At 55.6% G+C, this 14,223-nt stretch overlaps 1 protein-coding gene across 1 annotated transcript in view; it reads right to left on the bottom strand.

Annotated features, from left to right (window-relative positions):
• Nucleotides 1-14,223, bottom strand: part of LOC138674708 (extracellular calcium-sensing receptor-like) — an 87,414-nt gene that overhangs the window by 19,967 nt on the left and 53,224 nt on the right. The gene's annotated exons all lie outside the window — the stretch shown is intronic.

Below are 14,223 nucleotides of genomic sequence, written 5' to 3'. Positions count from 1 at the left end.
CCTATTTTTTTTTTTTTATTACATTCTTCATATTCATTTTATTCAACTATTATTATTCTTCTTATTCTACATATTCTTTTTATTCCACTGTTATTATTCTTCCTATTCTACTTCTTCATCATATTCTCATTTGTGACAGGCATTCCCGTAGTTGTTATCTATAAAAGTTTGAAGATTACACCTTCCGTTCTGCCAGTCACAAAAGTTACATTTGTCCGCGTTCAGTTTGGCCTGCAGCATCAGGCTTTATCCAGGGGCACCACGAGGAGGAACGGACTCACCCCCATACACTGCTTAGTCTTCTTCTGCATATAATTTAGATAATATCTTTTGCTCTGATATTAAGTCTTATGCTTAATGTTCTTCTGCTCTTTGTTCTGCAGCCTCTTGTTCTTCTGCTTCTCGGTCTTCCATGTTGTCGTCTCCAGGGTCGTCGTCTCCAGTGTCGTCATCTCCGCCGTCGTCGTCTCCGCCGTCGTCGTCGTCGTCATCGGGGTGGTCTTCCGTGTCGTCGTCATCGTGGTGGTCTTCCGGGTCGTCGACGTTAGGGTCTTCAACTTGGAAATGTAGCAGAAGGTACAAGAAGGCTGAGAAAATGCCAAGAACCAGCTGATGGAACTGGAACTCGGATGGCTACCCGAAGGTTCAAGAGCCTATGGAACTACCGAGGACCAGCTGACGTTACTGGAACCCGGTTACTAAGCAGGAGGTACCCGTGCTAAAAAGCACTACCAAGGACCGCCTGACGTTGACGGAACTCGGATACCCAGAAGGAGGCACCTAAGCCAAAGGCTCTGCCCGGAACCAGCTGACGTTACTGGAACCAGGATGGGGAGCAGAAGGTACAAGAGCAAAAGACACTGCCGAGAACCAGCTGACGGTACTGGAACCCGGATGGGTAGCCGAAGGTCCAAGAGCCAATGGAACTACCGAGGACCAGCTGACGTTACTGGAACCCGGTTACTAAGCAGGAGGTACCCGTGCCTGAAAGCACTACCAAGGACCACCTGACGTTGGTGGAACTTGGATACCCAGAAGGAGGCACCTAAGCCAAAGGCTCTGCCCGGAACCAGCTGACGGTACTGGAACCAGGATGGGGAGCAGAAGGTACAAGAGCAAAAGACACTGCCGAGAACCAGCTGACGGTGCTGGAACCAGGTGGTGGACCCGAAGGCCCACAGGAGAGGAGAGAACAGCTAGGCCGCGAGGCAGCCGCAGTTACCGAACCCCAACAGTCCTACAGGGGGAGCTGGGCCTACTGGCACTACATAACCAGCCTTGACTACCAGTTCACGCAGCCCACATAGGAAGCTCCTAAACTGGAGGCACCCTGGAGTTGGCTAACTCGACCGCACCACGACGGGGCAAGCATAGGCGTCTCAGTGAAGTTGACACAACCCGGAAACAGCTGACGGTGCTGAAACCAGGCTTGGCACGAGGGAGTACCTGTGACAAGAACACTGCCGAGAACCAGCTGGCGGTGCTGGAACCCGGATGCGTTGCCCCAGTGTGCAAGAGCCAATGGCACGACCGAGGACCAGCTGACGGTGCTGGAACCCGGTTACTAAGCTGTAGGTGCCCGCGCTTAAAAGCACTACCAAGGACCGCCTGGCGTTGGCGGAACTCGGATACCCAGGAGGAGGCACCTAAGCCAAAGGCTCGGCCCGGAACCAGCTGACGGTGCTGGAACCAGGTGGTGGACCCCAAGGCCCACAGGAGAGGAGAGAACAGCTAGGCCGCGAGGCAGCCGCAGTTACCGAACCCCAACAGTCCTACAGGGGGAGCTGGGCCTACTGGCACTACAGAACCAGCCTTGACTACCAGTTCACGCAGCCCACATAGGAAGCTCCTAAACTGGAGGCACCCTGGAGTTGGCTAACCCGACCGCACCACGACGAGGCAAGCATAGGTGTCTCAGTGAGCTTGACACAACCCGGAAACAGCTGACGGTGCTGAAACCAGGCTTGGCACGAGGGAGTACCTGTGACAAAAACACTGCCGAGAACCAGCTGGCGGTGCTGGAACCCGGATGCGTTGCCCCAGTGTGCAAGAGCCAATGGCACGACCGAGGACCAGCTGACGGTGCTGGAACCCGGTTACTAAGCTGTAGGTGCCCGCGCTTAAAAGCACTACCAAGGACCGCCTGGCGTTGGCGGAACTCGGATACCCAGGAGGAGGCACCTAAGCCAAAGGCTCGGCCCGGAACCAGCTGACGGTGCTGGAACCAGGTGGTGGACCCGAAGGTCCACAGGAGAGGAGAGAACAGCTAGGCCGCGAGGCAGCCGCAGTTACCGAACCCCAACAGTCCTACAGGGGGAGCTGGGCCTACTGGCACTACAGAACCAGCCTTGACTACCAGTTCACGCAGCCCACATAGGAAGCTCCTAAACTGGAGGCACCCTGGAGTTGGCTAACCCGACCGCACCACGACGAGGCAAGCATAGGTGTCTCAGTGAGCTTGACACAACCCGGAAACAGCTGACGGTGCTGAAACCAGGCTTGGCACGAGGGAGTACCTGTGACAAAAACACTGCCGAGAACCAGCTGGCGGTGCTGGAACCCGGATGCGTTGCCCCAGTGTGCAAGAGCCAATGGCACGACCGAGGACCAGCTGACGGTGCTGGAACCCGGTTACTAAGCTGTAGGTGCCCGCGCTTAAAAGCACTACCAAGGACCGCCTGGCGTTGGCGGAACTCGGATACCCAGGAGGAGGCACCTAAGCCAAAGGCTCGGCCCGGAACCAGCTGACGGTGCTGGAACCAGGTGGTGGACCCCAAGGTCCACAGGAGAGGAGAGAACAGCTAGGCCGCGAGGCAGCCGCAGTTACCGAACCCCAACAGTCCTACAGGGGGAGCTGGGCCTACTGGCACTACAGAACCAGCCTTGACTACCAGTTCACGCAGCCCACATAGGAAGCTCCTAAACTGGAGGCACCCTGGAGTTGGCTAACCCGACCGCACCACGACGAGGCAAGCATAGGTGTCTCAGTGAGCTTGACACAACCCGGAAACAGCTGACGGTGCTGAAACCAGGCTTGGCACGAGGGAGTACCTGTGACAAAAACACTGCCGAGAACCAGCTGGCGGTGCTGGAACCCGGATGCGTTGCCCCAGTGTGCAAGAGCCAATGGCACGACCGAGGACCAGCTGACGGTGCTGGAACCCGGTTACTAAGCTGTAGGTGCCCGCGCTTAAAAGCACTACCAAGGACCGCCTGGCGTTGGCGGAACTCGGATACCCAGGAGGAGGCACCTAAGCCAAAGGCTCGGCCCGGAACCAGCTGACGGTGCTGGAACCAGGTGGTGGACCCGAAGGTCCACAGGAGAGGAGAGAACAGCTAGGCCGCGAGGCAGCCGCAGTTACCGAACCCCAACAGTCCTACAGGGGGAGCTGGGCCTACTGGCACTACATAACCAGCCTTGACTACCAGTTCACGCAGCCCACATAGGAAGCTCCTAAACTGGAGGCACCCTGGAGTTGGCTAACCCGACCGCACCACGACGAGGCAAGCATAGGTGTCTCAGTGAGCTTGACACAACCCGGAAACAGCTGACGGTGCTGAAACCAGGCTTGGCACGAGGGAGTACCTGTGACAAAAACACTGCCGAGAACCAGCTGGCGGTGCTGGAACCCGGATGCGTTGCCCCAGTGTGCAAGAGCCAATGGCACGACCGAGGACCAGCTGACGGTGCTGGAACCCGGTTACTAAGCTGTAGGTGCCCGCGCTTAAAAGCACTACCAAGGACCGCCTGGCGTTGGCGGAACTCGGATACCCAGGAGGAGGCACCTAAGCCAAAGGCTCGGCCCGGAACCAGCTGACGGTGCTGGAACCAGGTGGTGGACCCCAAGGTCCACAGGAGAGGAGAGAACAGCTAGGCCGCGAGGCAGCCGCAGTTACCGAACCCCAACAGTCCTACAGGGGGAGCTGGGCCTACTGGCACTACAGAACCAGCCTTGACTACCAGTTCACGCAGCCCACATAGGAAGCTCCTAAACTGGAGGCACCCTGGAGTTGGCTAACCCGACCGCACCACGACGAGGCAAGCATAGGTGTCTCAGTGAGCTTGACACAACCCGGAAACAGCTGACGGTGCTGAAACCAGGCTTGGCACGAGGGAGTACCTGTGACAAAAACACTGCCGAGAACCAGCTGGCGGTGCTGGAACCCGGATGCGTTGCCCCAGTGTGCAAGAGCCAATGGCACGACCGAAGACCAGCTGACGGTGCTGGAACCCGGTTACTAAGCTGTAGGTGCCCGCGCTTAAAAGCACTACCAAGGACCGCCTGGCGTTGGCGGAACTCGGATACCCAGGAGGAGGCACCTAAGCCAAAGGCTCGGCCCGGAACCAGCTGACGGTGCTGGAACCAGGTGGTGGACCCCAAGGTCCACAGGAGAGGAGAGAACAGCTAGGCCGCGAGGCAGCCGCAGTTACCGAACCCCAACAGTCCTACAGGGGGAGCTGGGCCTACTGGCACTACAGAACCAGCCTTGACTACCAGTTCACGCAGCCCACATAGGAAGCTCCTAAACTGGAGGCACCCTGGAGTTGGCTAACCCGACCGCACCACGACGAGGCAAGCATAGGTGTCTCAGTGAGCTTGACACAACCCGGAAACAGCTGACGGTGCTGAAACCAGGCTTGGCACGAGGGAGTACCTGTGACAAAAACACTGCCGAGAACCAGCTGGCGGTGCTGGAACCCGGATGCGTTGCCCCAGTGTGCAAGAGCCAATGGCACGACCGAGGACCAGCTGACGGTGCTGGAACCCGGTTACTAAGCTGTAGGTGCCCGCGCTTAAAAGCACTACCAAGGACCGCCTGGCGTTGGCGGAACTCGGATACCCAGGAGGAGGCACCTAAGCCAAAGGCTCGGCCCGGAACCAGCTGACGGTGCTGGAACCAGGTGGTGGACCCGAAGGTCCACAGGAGAGGAGAGAACAGCTAGGCCGCGAGGCAGCCGCAGTTACCGAACCCCAACAGTCCTACAGGGGGAGCTGGGCCTACTGGCACTACAGAACCAGCCTTGACTACCAGTTCACGCAGCCCACATAGGAAGCTCCTAAACTGGAGGCACCCTGGAGTTGGCTAACCCGACCGCACCACGACGAGGCAAGCATAGGTGTCTCAGTGAGCTTGACACAACCCGGAAACAGCTGACGGTGCTGAAACCAGGCTTGGCACGAGGGAGTACCTGTGACAAAAACACTGCCGAGAACCAGCTGGCGGTGCTGGAACCCGGATGCGTTGCCCCAGTGTGCAAGAGCCAATGGCACGACCGAGGACCAGCTGACGGTGCTGGAACCCGGTTACTAAGCTGTAGGTGCCCGCGCTTAAAAGCACTACCAAGGACCGCCTGGCGTTGGCGGAACTCGGATACCCAGGAGGAGGCACCTAAGCCAAAGGCTCGGCCCGGAACCAGCTGACGGTGCTGGAACCAGGTGGTGGACCCCAAGGTCCACAGGAGAGGAGAGAACAGCTAGGCCGCGAGGCAGCCGCAGTTACCGAACCCCAACAGTCCTACAGGGGGAGCTGGGCCTACTGGCACTACAGAACCAGCCTTGACTACCAGTTCACGCAGCCCACATAGGAAGCTCCTAAACTGGAGGCACCCTGGAGTTGGCTAACCCGACCGCACCACGACGAGGCAAGCATAGGTGTCTCAGTGAGCTTGACACAACCCGGAAACAGCTGACGGTGCTGAAACCAGGCTTGGCACGAGGGAGTACCTGTGACAAAAACACTGCCGAGAACCAGCTGGCGGTGCTGGAACCCGGATGCGTTGCCCCAGTGTGCAAGAGCCAATGGCACGACCGAGGACCAGCTGACGGTGCTGGAACCCGGTTACTAAGCTGTAGGTGCCCGCGCTTAAAAGCACTACCAAGGACCGCCTGGCGTTGGCGGAACTCGGATACCCAGGAGGAGGCACCTAAGCCAAAGGCTCGGCCCGGAACCAGCTGACGGTGCTGGAACCAGGTGGTGGACCCCAAGGTCCACAGGAGAGGAGAGAACAGCTAGGCCGCGAGGCAGCCGCAGTTACCGAACCCCAACAGTCCTACAGGGGGAGCTGGGCCTACTGGCACTACAGAACCAGCCTTGACTACCAGTTCACGCAGCCCACATAGGAAGCTCCTAAACTGGAGGCACCCTGGAGTTGGCTAACCCGACCGCACCACGACGAGGCAAGCATAGGTGTCTCAGTGAGCTTGACACAACCCGGAAACAGCTGACGGTGCTGAAACCAGGCTTGGCACGAGGGAGTACCTGTGACAAAAACACTGCCGAGAACCAGCTGGCGGTGCTGGAACCCGGATGCGTTGCCCCAGTGTGCAAGAGCCAATGGCACGACCGAGGACCAGCTGACGGTGCTGGAACCCGGTTACTAAGCTGTAGGTGCCCGCGCTTAAAAGCACTACCAAGGACCGCCTGGCGTTGGCGGAACTCGGATACCCAGGAGGAGGCACCTAAGCCAAAGGCTCGGCCCGGAACCAGCTGACGGTGCTGGAACCAGGTGGTGGACCCCAAGGTCCACAGGAGAGGAGAGAACAGCTAGGCCGCGAGGCAGCCGCAGTTACCGAACCCCAACAGTCCTACAGGGGGAGCTGGGCCTACTGGCACTACAGAACCAGCCTTGACTACCAGTTCACGCAGCCCACATAGGAAGCTCCTAAACTGGAGGCACCCTGGAGTTGGCTAACTCGACCGCACCACGACGGGGCAAGCATAGGCGTCTCAGTGAAGTTGACACAACCCGGAAACAGCTGACGGTGCTGAAACCAGGCTTGGCACGAGGGAGTACCTGTGACAAGAACACTGCCGAGAACCAGCTGGCGGTGCTGGAACCCGGATGCGTTGCCTTGCCTATTAAAGATTGTCTTCCTAGAGCCCCAACTAGCGGTGTTGGAGCAAAGGGTAAGCAGGGGGAGATGAGTGTAGGCCGAAGCCTGCACTGGAGGCAGCTTTGTGTCTGCGTTGCGTTTGCAGGACACTTTGCCGGCTACACACTGGGGGAACAGCTGGCGTTGCTGAACCCCACTAACACAATGGCGTGTGTTTTTCTCTGTGCAGCTAGCACTTGCGGGCAAAAAATAGCGATGTTAGAGCCCGTGTTGAAGCAGGAGGAGGAGGAGAGGAGCAGAGTGTAGGCCGAAGCTTAGTTGAACCAATTTCAAAGGAAACCTTTAACCCCCCCCTCAGGTGTTACAAAGTACAAGAGACACACCTTGTGCAGTATTAATGCTGCACAAGTGAAAGGTTGCTCTATTAATTTGTCTACTTGCACACGCTGAATGAAAGACATACACAATTTACCCCATTCTACAGTCAAACTGTAGTGGATGCGTGACTTGGTTTTTTGATGAGACGCAGCACAGGTGTCCAAAATAACGCCTTGGTGCTTGGAGCAGCTTCCTGAGCGTTGTTATTTGCTGTACAGGAGTCTGCGCTCTTGTGTTATCCCTTGGCAATGCCCTGTTAGCGCTGCCCATCTTATGACATCATTTCATGTTGGCCGGTGCGGTTAACGATGGCCATAAATCCCAGACCCACAGTGTCTTTTCATAAAGCCACACTGCGGTGCTGGGATTCGTGGCCTTGAGCAGTAAATATTTTGGCCGCTCACACACGTCCTTACACCTGCTTCAGACTGGGCGGCCTCTGCTGATCCCTTCTCGCATGCCGCGGCCATGAGGCTGCACAGTCTGAAGAAGGCTGAAGGAGATGAGTTAAGACAGGCGAAGATATGCACTGCTCGTGCCCATCAATCACACCCTCGCAGTCAAAATAATTAAGACAACGAGGAGCATTTTATTCAGGCAGGGCGGACGAACAGGCGCAAGTAGCCAACCAATGATGTCAGAAGACGGGAAGCGCTACCAAGGGGGGTGCTGCGTATCATTAGAAAGGAAAGTCACACCTCAGGGACAGTGGAATGGTCTCAAAGAGACACATTTTGTACGTGTTGAGTTCCACGTGGGCAAGGAGAAAACATCAGCCACCTTGTACAAATGCAGCAGTACTGCTGTACAAGGTGGCTGTTATACATAGAAACACCTGGGGGTGGGGGCCAGGCTCCCTTCAATTTCAGTTCATGTGCCTGCGTGGCGTTTGCAGGTCACGTTGCAAGCTGCACAGCAGGGGAACAGCTGGCGGTGCTGAACCCCACTAACACATTGGCTGGTGTTTTTCTCTGTGCAGCTAGCATTTCCGGGCAAAAACTAGCGGTGTTTGAGCCCAGGGTCAGCAGGAGGAGGAGGAGAGGAGCAAAGTGTAGGCCGAAGCCTGCACTGGTGGCAGCTTTTGGTCGGTTGTGCCAGCGTGGCTTGTGCTGGACACGATGCCGGCTACACAGCGGGGGAACAGCTGGCGTTGCTGAACCCCACTAACACATTGGCTGGTGTTTTTCTCTGTGCAGCTAGCATTTCCGGGCAAAAACTAGCGTTGTTAGAGCCCAGGGTCAGCAGGAGGAGGAGAGGAGCAGAGTGTAGGCCGAAGCCTAGTTGAACCAATTTCAAAGGTTACCTTTAACCCCCCCTCAGGTGTTACAAAGAACAAGAGCCACTCCTTCTGCAGCATTAATGCTGCACAAGTAAAAGGTTGCTCTATTAATTTGTCTACTTGCACAAGCTGAATGCAACACGTAGACTATTTAGCCCATTATACTGTTTAACAGTAGTGGAGGCGTGACTTGTCTTTTTAAAGAAAAGCAGCACAGGTGTCGAAAACAACACCTTTTTGCATGGGCGCAGCTTCCTGAGCGTTGTTAGTTGCTGTACAGGAGTCTGCGCTCTTGTGATCCTTTGGCCATGCGCTGTGAGCGCTTCCTGTCTTATGACCTCATTTCATGTTGGCCGTTGCGGTTAGCGATGGACATGAATCCCAGACCCACAGTGTGTTTTTAAAAAATCACACTGCGGTGCTGGGATTCGTGCCCTGGTGCAGTAAATATGTTTGCCGCTCACACATGTCCTTACACCTGCTTCAGACTGGACGGCCTCATCTGATCCCTTATCGCCTGCCGAGGCCATGAGGACACCCAGTCTGAAGAAGGCGGAAGGAGATGAGTGAACACAGGCAAACATATGCACTGCACATGCCCATCAATCACACCCTCGCTGTCCAAAAAAATAAGACACCGAGGGCCGTTGTTTCGAGCAGGGGAGATGCACAGGCGCAGCCAGCTAACCAATGATGTCAAAAGACGGGCAGCGCTAACAAGGGTGGTGCTGCGTGTCATTACAAAGGAAAGTCACACCTCAGGGACATTGTAATGGTCTGTAATGAGACACATTTTGTACGTGTTGAGTTCCACGTGGGCAAGGAGAAAAAGTCAGCCACCTCGTACAAATGCAGCAGTACTGCTGTACAAGGTGGCTGTTATACATAGAAACACCTGTGGGTGGGGGGCAGGCTCCCTTCAATTTCAGTTCATGTGCCTGCGTGGCGTTTGCAGGTCACGTTGCAAGCTACACAGCAGGGGAACAGCTGGCGTTGCTGAACCCCACTGACACATTGACTGGTGTTTTTCTCTGTGCAGATTGCATGTCCGGGCAAAAACTAGCGGTGTTAGAGCCCAGGGTCAGCAGGAGGAGGAGGAGAGGAGCAAAGTGTAGGCCGAAGCCTGCACTGGTGGCAGCTTTTGGTCGGTTGTGCCAGCGTGGCTTGTGCTGGACACGATGCCGGCTACACAGCGGGGGAACAGCAGGCGGTGCTGAACCCCACTAACACATTGGCTGGTGTTTTTCTCTGTGCAGCTAGCATGTCCGGGCAGAAACTGGCGTTGTTTGAGCCCAGGGTCAGCAGGAGGAGGAGAGGAGCAAAGTGTAGGCCGAAGCCTGCACTGGTGGCAGCTTTTGGTCGGTTGTGCCAGCGTGGCTTGTGCTGGACACGTTGCCGACTACACAGCAGGGGAACAGCTGGCGGTGCTGAACCCCACTAACACATTGGCTGGTGTTTTTCTCTGTGCAGCTAGCATTTCCGGGCAAAAACTAGCGGTGTTTGAGCCCAGGGTCAGCAGGAGGAGTAGAGAAGCAGAGTGTAGGCCGAAGCCTAGTTGAACCAATTTCAAAGGTTACCTTTAACCCCCCCCTCAGGTGTTGCAAGGTACAAGAGCCACACCTTGTGCAGCATTAATGCTGCACAAGTAAAAGGTTGCTCTATTTGTTTTGCTCCTTGCACACGCTGACTAAAACACGTACACTATTTAGCCCATTATACTGTCAAACAGTTGTGGAGGCGTGACTTGTCTTTTTAACGAGACGCAGCACAGGTGTAAAAATTTGCACCTAGGTACTGGGCGCAGATTCCTGAGCGTTGTTATTTGCTGTACAGGAGTCTGCGCTATTGTGATCCCTTGGCCATGCGCTGTGAGCGCTTCCTGTCTTCTGACCTCATTTCATGTCGGCCGTTGCGGTTAGCGATGGACATGAATCCCAGACCCACAGTGTGTTTTCAAAAAATCACACTGCGTGGCTGGGATTCGTGGCCTTGTGCAGTAAATAGGTTGGCCGCTTACACATGTCCTTACACCTGCTCCAGACTGGGCGGCCTCAGCTGATCCCTTATCGCCTACCACGGCCAGGAGGCCGCACAGTCTGAAGAAGGCGGAAGGAGATGAGTTAAGACAGGCGAACATATGCACTGCTCGTGCCCATAAACCACACCCTCGCTGACAAAATAAATATGACAACGAGGGGCGTTGTTTCTAGCAGGGCGGATGCACAGGCGCAGCCAGCTAACCATGATGACAAAAGACGGGAAACGCTACCAAGGGGGGTGCTGCGTATCATTACAAAGGAAAGTCACACCTCAGGGACAGTGGAATGGTCTCAATGAGACACATTTTGTACGTGTTGAGTTCCACGTGGGCAAGGAGAAAAAGTCAGCCACCTTGTACAAATGCAGCAGTACTGCTGTACTAGGTGGCTGTTATACATAGAAACACCTGGGGGGGTGGGGCCAGGTTCCCTTTTAATTTCAGTTCCTGTGCCTGCATGGCGTTTGCAGGTCACGTTGCCGGCTACACAGCAGGGGAACAGCTGGCGTTGCTGAACCCCACTAACACATTGGCTGGTGTTTTTCTCTGTGCAGCTAGCACTTCCGGGCAAAAACTAGCGGTGTTTGAGCCCAGGGTCAGCAGGAGGAGGAGAGGAGCAGAGTGTAGGCCGAAGCCTGCACTGGTGGCAGCTTTTGTTCTGTTGTGCCAGCGTGGCTTGTGCTGGACACGTTGCCGACTACACAGCAGGGGAACAGCTGGCGGTGCTGAACCCCACTGACACATCACCTAGTGTTTTTTTCTGTGTAGACAACACTTCCAGGTGGCAACTGACAGTGTTGAAACCCAGGGAATCAAAGAGGAGCAGAGTGTAGGCCGAAGCCTGCAGTGGAGCAAGTTGAAAGGGAACCTTTAACCCCCCCCCCCAGGCATTTGTTGCTGAAAGAGCCATCTTGTACAGCAGTAATACTGCACATGGAAAATGGTGGCTCCGAAAATTATGCTCCTTGCAAACGCTGAAGTACACACTCATATAATGTGTCCCCTCACACCGTCAAACCATCCCGGAAGTGGGACTTTCCTTTGTAATGTGACACAGCACAGCCGTCATTCCAACCCCCTTGGTGCCGGGCACCACCTCCTCAACGTTGTTTGGTTCTGTCACGGAGCCCGCACTGTAATGTTATCCATTGGCCATGCACAGTTAGCGGTGCCCGTCTTCTGACATCATGTAGGTGTCAGGCTGGCAGTGCCTGTGCGTCCAAGCTGCCCGAGATCCAACCTTGCAGTGTCATCTAATGTAGTCCCACTGCGGGCCAGGGATCCATGGGCATGCGCAGTGCATATCATCGCCTCTCACTCACCTCCTTCCTGCTTCTTCAGACTGTGCGGCGTCACGGCCGTGGCATGCTATTAGGGATCAGCTGACGCCGCCTAGTCTGAAGAAGCGTGAAGAAGGGGAGTGAGAGGCTAGTATATGCACTGCGCATGGCCATGGATACCAGGCCCACTGTGGGATCACATTAGACGACACTGCGAGGTGTGATTTCGGGCAGCGTGGACGCACAGGCGCAGCCAGGACGACAACAAATGATGTCAGAGGACGGGCAGCGCAAACTGTGCATGGCCAAGGGATAACATAACAGCGCAGGGTCCATGACGGAATCAAACAACGCTAAGGAGGCAGCGCACGGTGCCAAGGGGGTAGCAATGACGGCTGTGCTGTGTCACATTACAAAGGAAAGTCCCACCTCCGGGACGGTTGGACGGTGTGAGGGGACACATTACATGAGTGTGTAGTTCAGCGTTTGCAAGGAGCATAATTTCAAGAGCGACCTTTCCCTTGTGCAGTATTAGTGCTGCACATGGTGGCTCTTTCAGTAACAAACGCCTAGGGGGGGGGGGGGACAGGTCCCCTTACATTTTAGTTGTGCCAGCGTGGCGGTCGCATGACACGTTGCCGGATACACAGCTGGGGATCAGCTGACGTTACTGAACCCCAATAACAGAGGAGCGACTGTTGACTGTGCACACAGCACTTCCAGGCACCAACTGGCGGTGTTAGAGCCCAGGGACAGCAGGAGGAGCAGATTGGAGGTATTGCCGCACACACAGCTGGGGATCAGCTGACGTTACTGAACCCCAATAACAGAGGAGCGACTGTTGACTGTGCACACAGCACTTCCAGGCACCAACTGGCGGTGTTAGAGCCCAGGGACAGCAGGAGGAGCAGAGGAACAGAGTGTAGGCCGAAGCCTGATTGGAGCAAGTTGAAAGGAAACCTTTAACCCCCCCCCCCAAGACGTTTGTAGCTGAAAGAGCCATGTTGTGCAGCACTAAGGATGCAAAAGGAAAAGGTTGCTCTTTTAATTATGCTCCTTGCAAACACCGAAGTAAACACTAAAAATGTGTCCCTTTATACCGTTAAACCGTTCCGGAGGTGCGAATTTCCTTCGTAATGGGACACAGCACAGCTGTCATTCCTATCCCCTTGATGCCGTGCGCTGCCTCCTCAGCGTTGTTTTAAGCTGCCACGGAGCCTGCGCTGTTCTGTTAGCCCTTGGCCATGCCCAATTAGCGCTGCCTGTCTTCTGACATAATTTGGTGTCAGGCTGTCAGTGCCTGTGCGTCCACGCTGCTCCAGATCCCACCTCGCAGTCTCATCTAACGTAATCCCACTGCGGGCCTTGGAACCATGGGCATGCACAGTGCATAACCTCGACTCTCACTCCCCTCCTTCCCTCTTCTTCAGACTGTGCGGTGTCACGGCCGTGGCATGCTAGGGATCAGCTGACGGCGCACAGTCTAAAGAAGGCGGAGGGAAATGAGCGAGAGCCCGAGGGGAAGATATGCACTGCGCATGCCCATGGATCCCAGGCCCGCAGTGTGACTCAATCAGAAGACACTGCGAGGCGGGATCTCGGGCAGCGCGGCCGCACAGGCGCAGCCAGCCTGACACCAAATTATGTCAGAAGACAGGCAGCGCAAATAGGGCATGCCCAAGGGATAACAGAACAGCGCAGGCTCCGTGACAGCTTAAAACAACGCTGAGGAGGCAGCGCATGGCACCAAGGGGGTAGGAATGACGGCTGTGCTGCGTCACATTACGAAGGAAAGTCCCAGCTCCGGGACGGTATAACGGTATCAGTGAACACATTTTATAAGTGTTAAGTTCTGCGTGTGCAAAGAGCTAAAAAAAAAGAGCTACCTTTTCCTTGTGCAGCATTACTGCTGCACAAGATGGCTCTTTCAGTAACAAACGACGGGGGGGGGGGGGGGACAGGTTCCCTTACATTTAGGTTGTTGTGCCAGCGTGGCGGTCGCAGGACACATTGCCGGCTACACAGCTGGGGATCAGCTGACGTTACTGAAACCCAATAACACTGGGTCGTATGTTTTTACTGTGCAGCCTGCACTTCTGAGCCGCAACTGGCGGTGTTGGAGCCCAGGAATAGCAGTTCAGGTGGTAGAAAGATGAACACAGCAGGAGACCTGGATGACACCCAATTACTTAATCAGGCAGAGGAGTGGCAAATTCCTGCGAGATCCAGGCCTGGTTCATTTTCAGGAAAGTAAGCCGGTCAACGTTATCGGAGGATAGTCGCATGCGACGGTCTGTTAGTACACCACCTGCGGCACTAAAGACACGTTCCGATAAGACACTAGCCGCAGGGCAAGCCAGCACCTCCAATGCATACTGGCTTAGCTCTGGCCATGTATCCAGCTTAGAGACC

This window comes from Ranitomeya imitator, chromosome 4 (assembly GCF_032444005.1).
Source record: "Ranitomeya imitator isolate aRanImi1 chromosome 4, aRanImi1.pri, whole genome shotgun sequence".
Classification (NCBI taxonomy): Eukaryota; Metazoa; Chordata; class Amphibia; order Anura; family Dendrobatidae; genus Ranitomeya; species Ranitomeya imitator.
The sequence above is the reverse complement of the archived record's forward strand: the minus strand, read 5'-3'. Positions and strand labels throughout refer to the sequence as shown.